Below are 19,539 nucleotides of genomic sequence, written 5' to 3'. Positions count from 1 at the left end.
ATGTTTGTAGCAGCACTATTCACAATAGCCAAAAGGTGGGGAAAAAAAATCCATCAACAGATGAATAGATAAAAAATGTGGTATCCATACAATAGAATATTATTCAGCCGTAACAGGAATGACGTACTGATGCATGCTACAGCATGGATGAACCCTGAAAACAGGCTAAATGAAGGAAGCCAGGGACAAAAATCACATATTGTATGATCCTATTTATATGAATATGCAGAATAGGTGTTCTAGTCAGTTTGGGTAGCTATAACAAAATACCACAGATTGGATGGTTTAAACAACAGAAATTTCTCACCATGGAGGCTGGAATCTGACATCAGGGTGCCAGCATGGTTGGGTTCTAGTGGGACTTTCAAATTTTCCTGGTTTACAGATGGCCACCTTCTCACTGTACCCTCACATGGCAGAGAGAGCTCTGGAGTCTTTTTATCTTTTGATAAGGGCACAAATTCTGTCAGATCAAGGGCTTCATTCTTCTGACCTCATTTAACCTTAATCACAACCTTAAAGGCCCTATTTCCAATACAGTCACATACGGGGTTAGGGCCCCAACATATGAATTTGGAGGGAGGGGCAGACACAATTCCGTCAATAGCAATAGGTAAACCCATAAAAACAAAAAAGTAGATTGGTGGCCCCAGGGTCGGGGTTGGGGAGGAGGAAACTGAGAGTAACTGCTTAATGGATATGGGATTTTATTTTGGGGGGATGAAAATATTTTGGAATTTGATAGAGGTGGTGGTTACAAAACATTGTGAATATACTAAATGCCACTGAATTTTTCACTTTAAAATGATTGATTTTATATGATGTGAACTTTACCTCAAGGAAAAACAAAAGCCACAAAAAAAAGTTTAAGCAAAGGGGCAAGTCAGAAAAAGAGGAAAAAAGAGTTCTGCTTTCTTCCATAGCAAACTGTGCCATTTACACGCCCCAATCCCCAATACACGGTCTCCTGCATCCTACGACATTCCTTGAGCAAGTCGCATAGCTGAGTCCAACATCGATAGGGAGAGAAGATATACTCAGCCTCTAGTGGGAGGTCCTACAGAGTCATATGGCAAAGGGCATAAATACAAAAAGCATAACGAAGTAGGAATAAGTACAGTCTGCCATGCGAGAAAATATGATTGGTCCCTTTGGATTATATGGCCACCTCTGGTCTAAACAAATGTGGTTGGAGTGAAGGTGGGGTCATATTTCACGTATGTAAACCTGGTCGCCAATGGCCTGATCTGGATGGAGAACAATAAAGGCAGGCACTGTGAGCTCCATGGATACCCTACAAAGTGCATACTGCAACTCCTGGAAAATCAGAAAAGACTGGCTTAAAATCTCTGTCCTTCCACATGTGCTCCAGAGCATTTGTACATGAGCCATTACACATGCGCACTTATACACACACATGCACATATACACATTCACACATTCTGTCATCAGAGTCAACATTTTTATCCTGAAGGTGAGGAAAGATTATCTGGATTTAGCAAGGATCCTATACCATCTACAAATTGCTACTGTTGCCTTTTTAGCCATAGTTATTATATTCCTGGTCTGACAAAAGAGTTGCAGCTGCAGCTATGAAGAGATGAGAACCTGAATCATGAACTTTAATCTATGGAATGTCATGAAGTTAAGTATCAGCAGGCTTGATTGATAACAAGGCAAACTGAACACAACTCTTTATTGGACTCCAGTCTCTCACATAATTTCATAAGGGGCCCATAGGCCAAGATTAGATTAGGTTCAGTCACAACATCATCTTCAATTCCATCTGCTCTTCTTCTTCTTTACTTGTGGTTTTAAAATTAATTATCTGAAGAGAAAGATTTTGGTATTTCCAAAGCATAGTCACCCAAGCTTTGTCCACTTGAGGCAGAGGTTAAGAGGATGAGCTGTGGAGTCAGATCTGAGGTTCAGTCTTGGCTTTACCACTTAAGAGCTCAGTGACCTTGAGCAAGTTACCTACATCTATATGTAATATACAGATAGTAATACTAGCTCTTAGGATTGTTACTGGGAGAGGCAGTATTGTCACAAGAGTGACTGAGTGAAAAATGCCAACAGACCCAAGCAAAGGGTGCAAGTTCCCATAATGTAGGTAAGTCACACAACTTATAATACATAGACAGCTGCCCAGATGGGAGGCACAGCAGCACACCCAACTGGATGAGTTGGGGGTGGAGGGAACACAGCTGCTCTGGCCTTCAAGAACCCGGAAGAAGGTACACCACTACTCCTAAAACTGCCCAAACAGGGTGGGAAAAAATCATCAGGTGTTTTGAGATGCTCCCTTTGATATTCTCACATGGTTTTTTATACCTCCCTGGCCCTTCGGGACAGTTATGGAACCCTGATAAGTACTTGTCTGTCTACTTGGTACAAATTTCTCTTAGCCTAGCACACCCTGAGTATTTGTTGTGAGAGTGCATTGAAGGTCAGTTTGTAGTTGTATCACTCCTCTAGTAAGGTCAATCTTTGGACTGCTTGAAATCAACTCCAGAAATAAGTAAAGCATTTAGCTAAGTTGTAAGATGCACCATGTCTGTTCTGTTCATATCTGTAACCCTAGTAGCTAGCAGTGTAATTGGAATGAAGTCAATATGTAACAAATATTTGTTCTGAGGATAAAAAATTGGATAAATTGGCTCAATAATTTGTAATTATTATTATTTTGGAGCATAATCAGTCAATAAGCTTTAATTATTTTCTCTATTCTTTCCTTTTAAATAGCTATCACTGTTGCATTTCTACTGCATGCCAGGCACTATTTTAGACACTTTGAATATTCATTTAAGTAAACCTTAGAAGTTAGGTATTCCAATTTTTAGAGATAAGGAAACTGAGTAACTTTATTAAGTTTATTGAAGCAGAATTGGAGTCCTCACGCAGGACTCTCCTATGCTTTCTGAATTTCGCTGGCACAGGAGGTGTCACTTTTCAGAAGTTTGATATATTTTGCCAATACTTGTATTTGCTGGACTTCTTCCAATGTCTTCTGGAAGTTGGTCAGGGAAAGAATTCAATTACTCCTCCCAAGCCTGCCTTTTCAGCATGTGTATAGGAAAGAGCAAATGAGACCAGAGATCAATAGGTTCTTAAAGTCAAAGAATCCAAGGATCCAGCAGGGTCGTGAGTTTAACAACCTGGAATTCAGCCGGCTCTTTGGCTGCACATTAAGAATCACCTGGGGAACTTTTACAAGTACCAGTGTCCAGGACCAATTAAACCAAAATCCATGGGGATGGCATCCAGACTTCAGGAGCTTTTAAAGTTTTCCAGGTGAGCCCAATATACATCCAAGCATGAGAAGCATGCTGAAAGAGAATACTACAATCTAACCTTCGAGTCAATCTGATGCAACTGATGGGATAAACAAAAGAGGACCGTGAGTGCCAAGGTGAAACAGCAGCTGTGACAAAAGGCGACCATTCTGAAGGCTGATTACCTGTGTGGTCTCTCCCAAAAGTCCTTGCAAGGTGCTAGCAACCTCTGATCTAAGAGGCTTTCTAACTAACTCATTACAATCACACAAGGTGTAATTTTTAGCCCAGCATTATTTTTTCTTAAATAGCAACAAGATATGGCCTGTAGTCCTCACCCAAAATGTTCCCAATTTTGGGTCTCGGAGCCCTCAACAATGTCTTAAAAATAGTGCATTTATTTTTTCAATTTTGGGGTTATGAAAGTTACAGCCTGTAATTTTGTAATTCTTGATTTGGCGGGGCTTTTTGTTTCTATTTCCACATTTGTTTTTAATTATTATTTTCCTTTATAAAATAAATATCAAGGTGGGAAACTGTGTCAGATATCTTCTCCAAAGGTAATAGACATTTGTTAATTCCTGCTGCAACCCCAAACTGATGAAATCTGAGTTTGGGGAAGGCACTCCTGAAGTTCTGCCTCTTTTAAAATACTTTGTGTCTTTAGATATATTTGGAAAACTAAGCATGTGGCACTTGCTCCTCCCACAGGGTATGAAATCTCCCATCTTGTACATGGATTACATCATGTAAATTTAGAAATGACAAAGTGATACACAACCTTTCAGATGTGAAAACCAATTAGTGTTTATGTGGGGCTGGGCTCTGAGAATAGAACGCTATGACCTAGTTAGCTGTCCAGGAGAAGAGAGCAGAGATCCAGAGATTGGAACTGTGAAACAGATTGATTTGGAATTAATTTTTCACATTACAAAAGGGTCCATGAAAGGGTTCCTTTAAATAGAAAGCTTGCCTAGTGCACTTAGAATGCAATTCAACTTATAAAAGTTGAATATGTTATCAAATTTTAACTTACACATAGTTTTTCCAGAATGCAGCAACTGTGTAAGATGATAGCACCATGAAACCAATGCTCCTAGGAGGAATGAAAAAAGGAGCGGTGAGGGGCTTGTGTCCACTCGCTTCTGTGGAGCATGATGGTTTATCCAGTTTCAGCCGTAGTGTGGTGTCTCTTCACCACCGAAGGGCAAATACTCCCCTTTTTAGTCTACTACCTCTCCTCCATGCTTCTTTGTACTGAAACTTCCCTCAGGCCCCTTAAATATTCACTTTTCTTCCAATCCCTTCTTCATTCCCAATTTATTTCTCTTGCCAGCTCACCACAATCAGCAGTTTCAACCCATGGCTCTAACTCTCTGTCTCTCTCTTGCTCTCTGTGTCACACACACACACACACACACACACACAGTTAGCCCCCAGTCCATATGTCCAAACTTGGCTGCTCTGCTTTCTTTGTCATGTCTTTAAATTCTCTCCCTCGAGTCCCAGCTTCCCCATGCCATAATCCACTTAACCCTCTACTGCCAGCGTAATCTTCCTTCTGTAGACCTCCAATTATATCACTACCCTACTTTAAAACTACCAATAATTCCACATTGCCTCTAAAATTAAGTGACGTTATGTCATCCAGAATCCAAAATGACCAGTGAAACACATGTCCAGTTTAACCCCGCAGTGAACATCAGATGTTCCAGTGGCTCTAGACATTGATCCCGTCACTTCTCTTCTCAAAAAATTCTCTAGGGTTTTGGGAACTGTAAGACATACTTTTTGGTATTTTGGTATTTTTGGTATTTCCCAGTGACAAGGGAGGTGCCACTGATATTTAGTGGGGGGGGGGCAGAGTGTTGAATTTCCTACAATGTTTTGGACAATCCCACAGAATAAAGAATTATCCTGCACAGAATAGCAATAGCATCCCTGGTGACACACACTATAGACAAACTAGAAGTTCTACTATTTCCCATACACACCCCATGTTTAATTTACTGTCAACCTTTTCCTATATCCTATTTTTTAACCTCAACAATCCTGCCCAATCTTATCAAAATATTAATCAGCCTTCAGTAATATCTAGTCAGTTTGATCACTATGTCATGAAAGAGCCTTTTCTGGGACTAACTCCTCCTCAGTTATGCCTTACCAAAGGCCACGGTAGTTTGTGCCACTTTATACATTTGTGTTATTTTGTCTTTTATTATGATCATTTATTTTTAATTCCCCATTAGCTCATAAATACTTTAAGGGAAGAAATTTTCTTTTGTGTTTTTTTTTCTGGTGCCTACAATATCTCATTTATAACTGAACTGTAAGTGGTGAATATTAAATATTTTTATCTATAATAAATTAGAGGAATCATTAGTTGGGCTATGAATACCATGCTTTGTATTTCTGAAATTTGAGTAAAACTGTGGCGCTCAGAATTTTGACCCTTACTTTCCGGTCAATTTCAAATTTTTTTTGTCCAAAAATAATGAACAACCAGTTAATTCAAACTTCTTTCCATCCCACCCCCTCACTATTAGGGCATTAAATGTCTGCTTACTTCTTTGTAATAAACAAACGGATAGAATTTGGGTGCTGGAAACGTGTGACAAAAGAAGGCACTGACACGTTCATTCCCAGTGTGTTTTAAAAGGGGAGTTTGCTTTGAGTTGAGGTAGTTGAGAAAGGTTTCACTGAAGAGACAGATGATGGAAATATAGTTCAGGTATAAAGAGAACAGGATGAACAAACATGAAATAATGACCATGAACTTTCTTTTCCTCCTTTTTAAAAAGAATAGTCATCCCTTTCTCAGTGATCTATAAAAGAAGTTTTTTCACATATCAAGGATCTACATTTAGATAGGTCTGTTTTCAGTTTTTCTATTCTGTTCCATTGGGACATTTGTTTATCCCTGTGTCAGTTGTATACGATTTTAATTACAATAGCATTATTAAACTCTTGATTTCTGGTAGGGCACAGCCCATCTTGACTATTCTTGATTATTCTTGACTTTTTTTCTTCCATATAAATTTTATAATCAGCTTGCATTTTTTCACAAAAACATAAGATTTTGATTATAGGCATTTTAAACCTATAGATCAATATGGGAAGATATGACATCTTTATGATATTGAGTCTCCCTTTCCATGAACATAGTACTTTTTGTATTTATTTAGATGTTCTTTAACATCTTTTAGTTAGGTTTTATAATCTTCTCTGCAAGGTTCTTATACCTTTTGTCATGTTGATTGTTACATTCATTGTGATTGCTGAAATAATTTGAATTCATTGCTACCACATTATTTTATTCTCTCTGGGTTTTTTTCTCACTCTGTCTTTTGCCTGTTTTCCTTTGGATTATTTGAATAGGCACTCTGGTTTTCTTTTCCTTAGTGGGTACCCTAGAAACTTTAACATATTAAACTTAATAAATTTTATATTAATATACTTGTCCTACTCCCAAATAAAAGAGAGATTTTAGAGCATTTTAGTTTCATTCATTCCCTCCCAAATTATATAATTCTATCCATTATTTTATTTTATTATGATTTTTCTAATTCCACACCTTAGATATTATTTTAATGTTTTACACAGCTATGGTTTATTTAGACTTAAATAACGCAAGCTCAATAGTTATGGTGCACAGGCTTAGTTGCTCCGCGGCATGTGGGATCTTCCCAGACCAGGGCTTGAACCCATGTCCCCTGCATTGACAGGTGGATTCTTAACCACTGCGCCACCAGGGTAGCCCTCTGTTCTCTATTTTATGACCCTGTAACGGGAGATATGTAACCAAGTTTGGAAAAGCTATGGGATCTTTCATGAAGCTACATAAAAACAGAGGGATTTTAAAAGCTGCTGGGATGTTTGATGTCAGAAGAGGCTACTCAGGTAAAAGGCCAAAAAGAACAGCCTTCCTTCACAAGAGCATTAGTTCATGAACACATTCGTCCCCTTAGGTAACTCTCACCTCTTATCTTACTATTGAACGGGAAAGGAGTTTTCCATTCTGAAAACACCTTTATTTTCCCTCTTTCTTGAGGTATATTTTAGTGGATATGGGATTTCCATTCTGAAAACACCTTTATTTTCCCTCTTTCTTGAGGTATATTTTAGTGGATATGGGATTTAAGGTGTTTAATTATTTTCCCCTGAAACTTTAAGGTGCTTTTCCACATCTTTGTTGTTGTTGCTGCTGTTAAAATATTATCTGTGAATCTAATTGTCATTTCTTTTATTTTTAATCTGCCCTTTCTAATTGCTGTTAGAATTTCTCTTTGTTTTTGGTATTGTACAGTTTAACTATGTTGTATACAGGTATGGATTTATTTTTATTTATCTTGCTTTGAATTTATTAGATGTCCAGAATCTGAAGATTGATATCTTTCATAAATTCTGGAAAATTCTCAGTCACTACCTCTTCTAATATGTCTTTGCCCCATCTTCTCTCTTCTCTCTTTATGGACTTCTAATTAGATGTATTTTAGATCTTCTCACTCTATTTTCCACATTTCTCACTCTCTCTTTTTTTAAAAATTTTCCACCCTTTACTTTCTCTATGCTGCTTTCCGGTAATTTCTTCAAATCTATCCAGTACACTTGGTAGCTGGATCTAATATGCTGCTCTCTTCATTGCATTTCTAATTCAATTCATTTCTAATATCTATTCCAATTCTAGAAATGGTATAGCTTTTGCAATTTGACTAGACTCTTTTTAAAATCTGTTTCTTCTACACACTTCTAAATTATTTCTTCTTTTCATACACATTTATTTTAGATTCTATTAATATATCTGAATATCTGCTATTTCTCTGTATGAAGTTTTTGGATATAATTATGTAGTTCATTGTTTCTGATAATTCTTGCTCCTTGTTTTAAAATGTATTTAGAAATTTTTGTTTCTGTTGTAGCTCATATTCCTTGGAACTTTATCGCTGGCAATTTTTTGACTTTTATTTGGTGTAAGTTACTTCACAGATGATTTGCTTTTTCTCTTTCTGATTATCTGGGGACACTAACCCACCAAACCACTTAAAAACTTCAACTTGGAGTTTTCCATAAAACACATGTAGTGATATTTTTGTTTTAAAACTTGCATGTGAATGGGCTTGTGGATCGGACCTCTCAGGGAAAATATTTCATTTTTTCATTTTTCTCAGTTTATCTGGAGCCAAGGATGACATAGAGCAATTATCCTCTGTATCTTCCTATGTAGAATGGATGTTATTATTTCTGGCTCACCCAATCTTGGTGTTGTCCTTCAAAGATTTTAGCTTTATACAGGTGTTTATTAACTGACCTCCCACCTGGCGTGGGCCCATGCTATTTCTCCCATGTAGTCCAATAAAATTCAAGCTTTAGGCCCACAAGAATCAGTAGAATAGCTTCTTCATGGCACTTACATCTGCCTGGAAGTATATTTTTAGCCAACCACTTACTTTTTTATTGGTATCTATACTAAATTGTAAACATCATGAGAGCATGAATATCTCTCCTTTTGATTCTGTGTCTCCAGTACTTAGAATAGGGTCTAATAGTTGCTAAATACCTACTTGTGGAATGAATGAATGATCATGATAGGCCTCACAACATGATTCCAGTTAATCCTCACAACGATCTTACAAAGTAGGCCTCCTGGTTTCCATTTTTCAGTTTGTTTTACAACTGAGACTCCAACGATTTAAGTAATTTTAATGAAACTGTATAGTGGAAAAATGGTAATTAATAGTTGAATCTGGGCCTATCTGGTGGTGTTTCCATTACACCATGCTGCCTCTGGAGACTATGCTTGGCCAACATGTTTGAACTGTCTTTAAGAAGCAGAAACTCCTAACCTCTGGGTTGGGCTTTGAGGATAATCAGCAGGGAGCTATCCAGAGTACTGAACTACCTGCCTTGAAAACTCTTCCAGCTTCAATGGAACGTAGCTCATTCTCAGTCTACGGCCAGTACAGCCTTTGATTGAAGGAAAAATTTCCCTTCTCACTCTGATAGTAGCCACTTTACCTCAGCTTGTGCCTACTCATAACAGATCTTTACAATCAGCTGCCTGCACTGATACACACCTAACCTGAACAAAACAACTTCCATATCCGCTGCCTCATTCACGAGCAGACCGTGGCCTAACCCTGTCCTCTCTCTCTTCTTTAATCACGTCTCTGGAAACCAGCCTGATTCCCTGGCCACATTTCTAGAAGCAGCAAAAACTAATCAGGACATATAAAAACATTAACTCCTTCCTTCTAAATATTTGGGGACCAGTTTTGAACATTACTTTAGTATGATTTCTTTATTGAATTAAGTACATTGTAAAACCAGACATCTTTTTCTCATTAAATGTACTCTCTACTATAGTAGTCAATTGAATTCACTGTATTTAAAACAAAAAAAGAATCTTTTAGCTGATATTTTTGTTCAACAAAATAAAACCTATCCAGTGATGAAGGTTTCATGAGTTTTTCAGTCCTGGAAATGAAGACAAACATTGCCCTTTAACTCATAAACACAATGAAGGCCCAGAATCTTTTAGCTGATTCTACATAGAAATAATTTTAAGATCTATAAATTTAAGAAAATAATAAAAAGCATCTTTGGCTTTCTGAACTCTTTTTTACTTGTTAAACATTGTTGATTTAAAATATCACATCTAGTGTTTACAAAAGAACTCAGTGTGTATCAGAGCATCACATTAATACCTAATCCTCAATTCAGCAATGTATTTTGAGCTTGTAGAGAGTGGTCTAACTCACTTAAGTTCTATGGGCCTTGTTCACATTGTTTGTATAGTGAGGAGAGTAAGACATTGCTTGCCTAATCAAGGGAGAAGACTTTTTTCTCAGGACAGTTATCACCTCTGGGATGTATAATTTTTGTGACACTCACTTTCTGAAAGTCAGTAATCAAGCTCATTAAGAGTCTGTGCTGGAAAAATATAAAAGCCAAAGGAGAGCAGCTGGAATCTAAGCAAGTGGCATGATGCCTGTCATTTGCCTTTTATCTCTTTCTTTTTAAGCTCAAATCTGTCCATAATTTTTTTCTAATTAACAAAAGCAGAAAATTTCTTAATGTCATGGGGTATGGGGTTGAGAGAGATAATACATAGCTACACATGTTGTGTGAGGGTGTGAAACTACTTCTTATACCTCTTCATTATGTGCTTGAATGTCATCTAATAAGGAGGGAAAATTAAAGAAAGTGGAGGAAGTTAAAGCTTTTTCCATAAAGGTCAAAAAATAAGCATATCCATCTATTTATATTTATACAAAAGCTCTTCACCACAGCCCTAGGTACCACACCCAGAAAGCACTGTAGTGAAATAAGAAAACAATTCCCAGAGGCACACATACACACAAAAAGTGAAAGGAAGACAGAAGACTGTAAATTGATTGCTGGTGCTCTCTGCATCTCATGTTGCTGATACCCTACAAGTCATCAAAATTGGAACTAGTCTGTTCTGAAATGCAATAGGGCTCAATGTAAGAACTTCCTTCCAGCTAATGTGGACCTACAGCAGTTGTGTTAGTAGCTCTTTTCTAGTTGTCTTGCTCTCTAGCGCCACCTAGCAATCAGTTGACAAAGCACGGGTGAGGCCTTCGGCCCTCTGACTGCTGTACTGAGGAGAGAGGCTTAGAGATTTCACTGAACAGAGGCATTCAGCCTTAAAGTTAGGAGCAGGTGAAAAATGTCAATTCTTTCCTTCAGTTCCTTGACTTTAAAACCACCCTTAGTTTGAAACAGACTTTCTCCATGAAAAATGTAAAAGAAAGAACATCAAACAAAATATTCTGTTCAAAAGAGGAAGTGATGAAAAATAGGAAATTAATAAAAGTGAAGATATGAGAAGAGCCCTACATGTGTAAAATTGACACCTTTTTTATAAGCTTCAAGGACCTGATTTATTGTCAAGCAAAAAAGATTTGCATGAAAAGAGTGAGCAAGTGACATATGTAGGTTACTACATATGCACTTGAGAGAGGGAAAGATGCAGCTCTTACCATGGCTGATGCTGTAATCTCGGGTTCTTTTCTATCCTTCAGCAGTGCTTGTTAGCAACCTAAAATGGGCTCCCTCATAACCCAAAGGGTGAGCCAGAGTGCATTTCCCTCTCAAGCATTTTGTAATACTAATTAACTAATTCCCAGCCACAGGAAGGGAACCTGCAAAGATTTGCCCAAGGCAAACTGCTAAATAAATGGTGACAGATTTCTCAGTTTTCAATTAGGTGAAATGACATATTGGGACAAGGAATAGCCTGACTTTCTAATGATAAGAGTTTTATGAGTTTTTCATTCCTGGAAACGAAGAGAAACTCTTGTCCTTTCTCCATTCATAACCAAAAGGAGGGCCCAGACCCACTCTTGCCTTCATTAAAGCACACAGATCCTGCTTTTGGCGGTGATGGTTGTGCACGACTGATAGTAAAAGACCTGGTCCAAAAAAGCTGCTTTTGAGACTGCTGCTGCTCTACTGAAATGTCTGACAGGACACAGCACGGGGACCAAAGAGAACAACTGGCCTAATTAAATCTGTACAGGCAGCCCTGTGCACTGTTCAGCAGCCCTGACTCCAGCTCGGGCCCCGCCCTGCTCCCTCCTGACTCCAGTGTTTGTGCTTCGAATCTCTTGCTCGCATGGCAACTGTTGCCATGTTTGCAGTAATAAGAAGTGGGTGATGCTGGTGTCTCTGTAATGCTTCAGATATAAGAGCAGAGATTTCTAAATAGATTTCTGAAGAAGCTCTTACAATGGCACTGCACAGTTTAACAGGTTTAATTGCTCATAGATTTTTTTTTCTTCTTTTCACCTTTACCATCTTCCAGGTAGACTGAATCTAACCCTCATACAATGCAAAAACTGCAACATCCTTCTTTTGCTTGCCAGTATTTGAAACAGGAAATTTCTCATTAGAGAAGACATTTCACAAATCATTGTTTCTTATTATCTCCTTGAAAACCATGAGATTGAGTTTTTCTTAGTATTTAGGTAAGCAGTTAAGACAGCCTGAAAAAATCATGAACCCAGGGAAAAAAGGTATTAACCAAAGTGGAATGAAAAACATCTATCATTAATATTTTTGATATTGTCTGAGCATTTTCTATTAATGAGCAGGTGTTTTAAAGGTCTCAATTGCAAAAAAAAAATACCAAGAATGCACTAATGGAATATGTTTATTACCTTTTTAATCCTTTTCCAAAGAGACAGCAAAAAAAAAAAAAATTAAATCCTCTATATTTGGCATTAATCAGGGACCTATTTGCCAACCAGTGTTAATGGCCCCGCTGCATGTCACTGGATGCCAATACAGCCTAGGGCCTAGGAGACAGATGTCAGAGATGAAGCCATGTGCACTGATGACAATGTTAACCTGGTCAAAAAAGCAAGAGAAGACACATTGCGTGTTTTGATCACTTACTGTGTTCCAGACACTATTACACATTTTCTTGTATGCCAGTCAGATCATTGACTTATCACAACTCTTCTACAAGTTAGGAGTTATTTATCAGTATTCGACAAATGAGAAAACTGGAGCACAGAAAGGATAAATGACCTTCCCAAGGCTTTGCAACTAGTAAACAGCAGGGCCAAGATTGAGCGTAGATCAGCCTGACTCCAAAGCTTATAATCTTTTCACTACTTGCAGAGCTGCTGCAGTGTGAGACAGAGGGCTGCCCTCATACTAATCAACCCTGTGGCGTGGGCAAGTCCCTTCCCGCCCTGGGTTTCAGGGATTATTCTAAGGCATGTGAACTGGACCTTGCTACTCAAGGTGTGGCCCACAGACCACCAGCTTCAGCATCACCTAGGCGCTTGTTAGAAATTAAGACTCCTAGGGGCCACACAGGCCTACTGAATCATAGTCTGCATTTTCAAGATTTTAACACGTGACTTGTGAATGTACATTAAAATTTAAGAAGCACAGGACTTGCCAATCTCTGTGGACACTTCTAGCTCTAGTATATTTAGAATGTTGTCCCCATTGTCTCTATATTTCTAGATCCTACCCCTTCTTCAAGGTTGCATCACCTCTCCCTACAAGCATTCCTAATTCCATCCTTACACTTGATGGAAAGAGTTTTCTCTCTTCTAAGAAAAGTTTCATTTACCTTACCTCACTTTCTACTTAGTATCATGTCTATATTGTGTAAGTTCCTTGAGGGGGATACCCAACCATGTGAAATAATTTTATACTTGCAATACCAACTGGCATAGTCCATTACACTAAAGAAAATATGTTGAAAGAAATGTTGAATGAATCATTATCTGAATTTTGTTACAGATATCATATAGTGCTCCAGTTGCAAGATCCCCGTATTATCCATTATCCATTATCCATATGTCAAGGCAATCACGTTCCAACTTGCAAACAGCACACACAAGAGCAGTTTTCAAACTTCCTCACCCCACCTCCACCTTCTTAGCACACAGATACATGGAAGAGTCAATGAAGGCCAAGCTCAGCTCCAAAATCTCTTCTTCTTGGAAGTCTCCCTGGATGCCTTCAATTGGCTAGATACACATCATGTTTGTTGCCATCTTATCCCGTGCATATCCCATCAGAGTCAGAAACTATATTATAATAATTATAATTATTTCAGTTGTCCCCCTACACACAGATACACATAGTAAGTGGTAGGTACATGTATCTTAAATGAATGAATGAATGGCTCAGTCAATGCAAACCTTTCGACTGACTCTAAAGTCTACTTTTTGTTCCACATTAGGGTCCATTGAAACTAAGAACATGGAGAAGCACAGTTCTGTGGTGAGATTTAAGCACTTGTTTTAGCCACACTGGCAATCCCTAACAATACGGCACTTTAATTTAGTGTCACATGAGCTAGTCATCCAGGCACACGAGCCCTGATGCATAGGAACTTGAGTGCCTTTTAGACACCCCAAGGTTGAAAATCGAAGCACTGTTTGTTTTCTTTCCTGTCTCAGTAAGTCAATCATCCATTTTACATAGTGCCTGCATCATACCAGGAGTTTTCTAGGAATTGGAGAAGTCAAAAAGGGTACATAGTACAATTTTTCCTCCCTTTAAGTAGTCTAGTATGGAATATAGACCCCAAATGTATTTATAATACAATGTGATTATACAGTATAAGAGTCTTGGGTCATGTAAACACAGAGGGAGGTATTTATGAGAGTGAGGAGAGACATACCATTGGCCTTGAGGTATGTCCAGCAGGTTGCCCATTTGTCCTTCTCTGGAAATGACAGTGAATTAGAGAGTAAGAAGAACACTAGCTATGGATTGCCAGGCAATGAATCTATACTGAAGAGGAGAGACACTGAAAGCATAGGATAAAATAAGGAAAGCTGGTGGGGCACAGACTCATTAGTGACACATGGTATAAATTTAAACAGAATTTATGGGAAATTTGTTACCAGATGGCAGAGAAGGAAGACCCTGAGCTCACCTACCCCCATGAACACACCAAAATTACAAGTACTTACAGAGTAACTTTCTATGAGAATAACCTGAAGACTAGCAGAGAAGGTTTTCCACAACTAAAAATATAAAGAAGGAACCATAATGAGAGAGGTAGGAGGGGTGGAGACATGGTATAGTGAAGACTCATACCCTCAGGTAACTGACTGACAAACAGGAGGATAATCACGATTGCAGAGGTTCTCCTCAAGGAGCAAGGGGTCCAAGCTCCACACCAGGTTCCCCAGCCCAGGAGTCCTACACTGGGAAGATGAACCCCAGAATGTCTTATTTTGAAGGCCAGTGAGGCTTGCATATGGGAGAGCCAGAGGGCTATAGAAAACACACTCTACTCTTAAAGGGCATGTGCAAAATCTCACATACTCCAAGTCCCAGTGCAGAGGCAGTAATTTAAAAGGAACCTGGGTCAGACCCACTTGCTGATCTTGGAGAACCTCCCAGAGGGGCAGGAAGCAACTGGGACTCCCCCATGGGGACATAGATGCAGGCAGCTGCTGTTTTTCAAAGCTTATTCTACCACGAGGACAGTGGTGCTGGCAAGTGGAGTCTTCCCACTAGCCTATTAGCTCCGGGTTTACCAGCAGGTCAGCACCAGGCCTGGGACCCTCCAGGCCACACAGTCAGCTACACTGGGACTCAGCCCTGCCCACCAGTGGGCTGGCAGCCAAGAGGGCTGAGTGCTAGCCCCACCTAGCAGTGCACCCAGAGTAGTCAGCCACATCACAACAGAAGAACCCATGCAGCCCACATAGAGGGCACCCTTAGAACATTAGAGGGGAATATGCTGCTCAGCCTCATAGGATGTCTCACACATAAGGCCACTTCTCCAAGATTAGGAAATTTAACTGAGCTACCTAATGCATAGAAATAAACACAGAGTATTAGGCAAAATGAGGAGATGAGGAATATGTTCCAAACAAGGGAACAAGACAAAACCTCAGAAAAATAAAAAAACAAAGTGGATATAAGCAATCTACCTGGTAAGGAATAGAAGGTAATAATCAAGAATTCAAGGTAATTATGCTCAACGAACTTGGGAGAAGAATGAATGAACATGGTGAGAAGTTTAATATAAAGTTAGAAAATATAAGGAAGAACCAAACAGAGCTGAAGAATACAATAACTGAAGACAAAAATCCACTAGAAGGGATCAAAAGTAGATTAGATGATAGAGAGGAATGGATCAGTGAACTGGAAGAAAGAGTAGTGAAAATCATCCCAACTGCACAGAAATGAAAAAAGAATTTTTTAAAATGAGAATAGTTTAAGAGACCTCTGGGACATCAAGCATACTAACATTCACATTACAGGAGTCCCAGAAGTAGAAGAGAGAGAGAAAGAGGCAGAGAACTTATTTGAAGAAATAATAGCTGAAAACTTCCCTAAGCTGGGAAAGGAAACAGACATCTAAGTCCAGAAAGCACTGAGACTTCCAAACAAGGTGAGCACAAAGAGATCCACGCCAAGACACATTATAGTTAAAATAGCAAAAATTAAAGGTAAAGAGAGAATCTTAAAAGAAACAAGGGAAAAGCAACTAGTGACATACAAGAGAACTCCCATAAAATTATCAGCTGACTTTTCAGTGGAAACTTTGCAAGCCAGAAGGAAACAGCATAACAAATTCAAAGTGATGAAAGGAAAAAGACCTGCAACCAAGAATACTCTACCCATCAAGGCTATCATTCAGACTTGAAAAAGAGATAAAGAACTTTACAGAATAGCGAAAGCTAGAAAGAGTTCAGCACCACTAAACTGGCTTTACAAGAAATGTTAAAGGGACTTCTCTAAGCAGAAAAGACAAGAACTACAACTAGAAATATGAAAATTATGAAAGGAAAAGATCTCATTGGCAAAGCAAGCATATAGTAAAAGTAGTAGATCAACCACTTATAAAGCTAGTAGAGGGGTTAAAAGAGAAAAGTAGTAAAATTATCAATATTCACAGTAAGTAGTTAAGGGATACACAAAACAAAAATGTGATGTCAAAAACATTAAACATTGGCCAGGGAAGTAAAACGTAGGGTTGTTAGAATGCATTCAAAATTAAGAGATCATCAACTTAAAATTATCACCTATATATATAGGTTGTTATATATGAACCCCATTATAACTATAAATCAAAAGCTTATAATAGACACACACACAAAAAAAGACAGAGGAATCCAAACATAACTAAAGATACTTATCAAATCACAAGGTAAGAGAACAAAAGAATCAAACAAAAATGGGCTACAAAAACAATCAAAAAACAAAATGAAAATAAGTACATACTTATACATAATTACTTTACATGTAAATAGACTAATGCTCCAATCAAAAGACATAGAGTGGCTGATCATGTACAAAATCAAGACCCATATATATGCTGCATAAAGACCTCACTTCAAATATAAAAACACACACAGACTGAAAGTGAGTGATGGAAAAAGGTATTCCATGCAAATGGAAATAAAAAGCTGGTGTACCAATATTTATATCAGACAAAATAGACTTTAAAACAAAGACTATAACAAGAGACAAAATGTACAGTACATAATCAAGGTGTCAATCCAACAAGAAGATATAACAATTGTAAATATATATGCACCCAACATAGGAGCACCTAATTACATAAAGCAAATATTAACAAACAAAGGAAAAAGTTGACAGGAACACAATACTAGAAGACTCTAATACCCCATTTACATCAATGGACAGATCATCCAGACAGAAAATCAATAAGGAAACATTGGCTTTAAACAGCATATTAGACCAGATGGATTTAATATATATATAAATAACATTCTATCTAAAAGCAGCAGAATACACATTATTTTCAAGTACATATGGAGCACTCTCCAGGATAGATCACATGCTAGGCTACAAGATAAGTCTCAGTAAATTTAAGAAGATTGAAATCATATCAAGTATCTTTTCTAACCACAAAGGTATGACATGAGAAATCAACTATAAGAAAAAGCCTGCAAAAGAAAGAAAGAAAAAAATACATGTGGAGGCTAAACAATATGCTACTAAAGAACCAATGGGTCACTGAAGAAATCAAAGAGGAAATCAAAAAATGCACAGAGAAAAATGAAAATGGAAACACAATGATCTATGGGACACAGCAAAAACTGTTCTAAGAGAGAAGTTTATAGCAACACAAGCCTACTTCAGGAAACCAAAAAAATCTCAAATAACCTAAACTTACACCTAAAGAAACTAGAAAAAGAAGAACAAACTAATCCCAAAGTTAGTAGAAGGAAGGAAATGATAAAGATCAGAGCAGAAGTAAGTGAAATAGACAGTTAGAAATGGAGAATATCAGTGAAACTAAGAGCTGGTTCTTTAACAAGATAAACATAATTGATAAACCTTTAGCCAAATTCGTCAAAGAGAGAGGGTCCAAATAAAATCAGAAATGAAAGAGAAGTCACAACCAACACCACAGAATTACAAACAATTACACAACAATAAAATGGACAACCTAGAAGAAATGGATAAACTAGAAATGTACAATCTCCTAGAAATGTACTAAATCAGGAATAAATAGAAAATATGAACAGATTAATTAACAGTAATGAAATTGAATCAGTAATGAAAAAAACTCCCATCAAACAAAGTGCAGGACCAGATGACCAGATGACTTCACAGGTGAATTCTACCAAACATTTAAAGAAGGGTTAACACCTATCCTTCTCAAACACTTCCAAAAAAATTGAAGATGAAGGAGTGTTCCTTATTCTACAAGGCCAGCATCACCCTGATACCAAAACCATACAAAGACACCAAAAAAAAAAGAAAATTACAGACCAATATCACTAATGAACATAGAGGCAAAAATTCTCAACATTAGCAAACCGAATTCAACAACACATTAAAAGGATCATATACCAAGATCAAATAGAATTTATCCCAAGGATGCAAGGGTGGTTCATAACTGCAAATCAACCAATGTGATATACCACATTAACAAACTGAAGAATAAAAATCATATGATCATCTCAATAGATGCAGAAGAAGCTTTTGACAGAATTCAACTTCCATTTATGATAAAAACTGTAAACAAAGTGGATACAGAGAGAATATACCTCAACATAATATGTGGCAAACCTATGGCCAATGTCATACTCAACAGGAAAAGCTGAAATCATTTTCTTCTGTGATCAGGAACAAGACAAGGATGCTCACTCTCTCCACTTTTATTCAACATAGTATTGGAAGTCCTAGCCACAGCAATCACACAAGAAAAGCAAATAAAAGGAATCCAAATTGGAAGGAAGAAGTAAAACTGTCACTGTTTACATATGATATGATATTATATATAGAAAATCCTAAAGATGACACCAAAAAACTATTAGAACTAATAAATGAATTCAGTAAAGTTGCGGGAGAAAAATTAATATACAGAAATCTGTTGCATTTCTATACACTAACAACAAACTATCAATTAAGAGAAATTAAGGGAAAAATTCCATTTACAATTGCATCAAAAAGAATAAAATACCTAGGAATAAATCTAACCAAGGAAGTAAAAGACTTGTACTTGGAAAACTATAAGACATTGACGAAAAAAAACTGAAGATAACACAGACAAATGGAAATATATACTGTGCTCATGGATTGGAAGAATTAATATTTTTAAAATGACCATACTACCCAAAGCAATCTACATATTCAATGCATTCCTTATCAAAATTCCAATGGCATTTTTCACAAAATTAGATAACATAATTCTAAAATTTGTATGGAACCACAAAAGACTCCAATTAGCCAAAACAATCTTGAAAAAGAAGAACAAAGCTGGAAGTATCACATA

The 19,539-nt window shown here is 37.6% G+C and overlaps 1 protein-coding gene across 1 annotated transcript in view; it reads left to right on the top strand.

The window, feature by feature from the left end:
- TNNI3K (TNNI3 interacting kinase) overlaps nt 1–19,539 on the top strand; it is a 285,169-nt gene that overhangs the window by 230,297 nt on the left and 35,333 nt on the right. The gene's annotated exons all lie outside the window — the stretch shown is intronic.

This window comes from Monodon monoceros, unplaced genomic scaffold, assembly GCF_005190385.1.
Source record: "Monodon monoceros isolate NGI ecotype Baffin Bay Population unplaced genomic scaffold, NGI_Narwhal_1 Super_Scaffold_18, whole genome shotgun sequence".
In the NCBI taxonomy this organism is placed as follows: domain Eukaryota; kingdom Metazoa; phylum Chordata; class Mammalia; order Artiodactyla; family Monodontidae; genus Monodon; species Monodon monoceros.
This window is presented reverse-complemented; position numbering and strand designations above follow the sequence as displayed.